Source organism: Macaca mulatta, chromosome 5 (genome assembly GCF_049350105.2).
Source record: "Macaca mulatta isolate MMU2019108-1 chromosome 5, T2T-MMU8v2.0, whole genome shotgun sequence".
Taxonomy (NCBI): Eukaryota; Metazoa; Chordata; class Mammalia; order Primates; family Cercopithecidae; genus Macaca; species Macaca mulatta.
Genome location: NC_133410.1, coordinates 136,892,108 through 136,893,838, shown reverse-complemented (window position 1 = coordinate 136,893,838; position 1,731 = coordinate 136,892,108). Strand labels below are relative to the sequence as shown.

The window sequence follows — 1,731 nt, the reverse complement described above, 5'->3', positions numbered from 1 at the left end:
CTTATCCTAAGAGTTTTATCCTTTTTCCTCTTAAATTTATGAATTTAATTCATTTCAAGTTAATTTTGATACGTGATGTAAGATAAGGAGGGACCCAACTTCCTTCTTTTGTATGTAGGTATCAAGTTGACAGAGTCCCAGTTGTTGAAACAACTATTCTTTCCATACTGAATGGTCTAGGCACATTTGTTGAAAAGTTAGTTGAAAATAGACTTGTTTATTTCTGGGCTCTCAATTTTATTCCATTGATCTATATGTTCATCCTTATGATAGTACCACTATCTTGATTACTGCAGCTTTGTAGTAAGTTTTGAAATCGTAAAATGAGTCCTTCAATTTTGTTTTTGTTTTTTGTTTTGAGACAGAATTTTCACTCTTGTTGCCCAGGATGGAGTGCAATGGCGCAATTTCGGCTCACTGCAACCTCCACCTCCCAGGTTCAAGCAATTCCCCTGTCTCAGCCTCCCAAGTAGCTGGGATTATAGGCATGCACCACCATGCCCGGCTGATTTTGTAATTTTAGTAGAGACAGGGTTTCACCATGTTGGTCAGGCTGGTCTCCAACTCCTGACCTCAGGTAATCCACCCACCTCGGCCTCCTGAAGTGCTGGGATTACAGACGTGAGCCACCGCACCCGGCCATAATTTTGTTATTTTTTAAGAGTGTTTTGACTACTATGGATTCCTGAAATTTCCATATGAACTTAGTTCACCTTGTTAATTAAATGGGTATCCTTCAAACTGCAATTTGCAAACTTTAATAACTTTAATCAGTACCTTTTTTCCAGATATGAAGTTACATTTAAATACTAGATTCATTTGCTGCTCTCTCTCCCAGTTTGTGTTAATGTTATAGTAAATCTATCAGACACCATAACTGCTTTACACAGTTAATATTCACTTAGGTTTATTCATGTATTTATTACTTGTTTTGCTCTGCAGTCCTTTCTGTGTTTCTGACATGTAAAATCACTTTTATTCTACCCTTTGGGACTTTCTTTCATGAGGCTCTGCTGGTGGCAATTTCTCATATTTTACACTCTTACTGAAAGATATTTTTGCAAGGCCTACAACTATAAGTTGATAGTTATTTTCCCTTGCAAATTAAAGCTATCATTCTATTGTCTATTGGCTATCACTGTTGGGAAACTAGCTATCAGCTGTCTAATGATTCTTCTTTCTTGAAAGTAATCTGTCTTGGGCCGGGCGCGGTGGCTCACGCCTGTAATCCCAGCACTTTGGGAGGCCGAGACTGGCGGATCATGAGGTCAGGAGATCGAGACCATCCTGGCTAACATGGTGAAACCCCATCTCTACTAAAAATACAAAAAATTAGCCGGGCGTGGTGGTGGGCGCCTGTAGTCCCAGCTACACGGGAGGCTGAGGCAGAAGAATGGCATGAACCCGGGAGGCAGAGTTTGCAGTGAGCCAAGATCGCACCACTGTACTCTAGCCTAGGCAACAGAGCAAGACTCCGTCTCAAAAAAAATAAAGAAGGAAGTAATCTGTCTTTTTTTTCTGGCTAAACTCTGACAACTCTCCTTAGTTCTGCAGAGGTCCTAATTGCCTCTTATAATAATGACTTGGCCCCATTCTCTCTACCCTTTCACTCTGGAACTCTGACTAAATGTGTATTTTACACCTTCTCCATTATCCTATATTCCAAGTTTCTTGCTTACCTTTTTTTAAAAAAATAAAAATAAAAAGCTTTATAACAAAATCTACTAGATG

At 39.5% G+C, this 1,731-nt stretch overlaps 1 protein-coding gene across 17 annotated transcripts in view; it reads right to left on the bottom strand.

The window, feature by feature from the left end:
• Window positions 1–1,731, bottom strand: part of LARP1B (La ribonucleoprotein 1B) — a 153,818-nt gene that overhangs the window by 87,381 nt on the left and 64,706 nt on the right. The window lies entirely within an intron of this gene.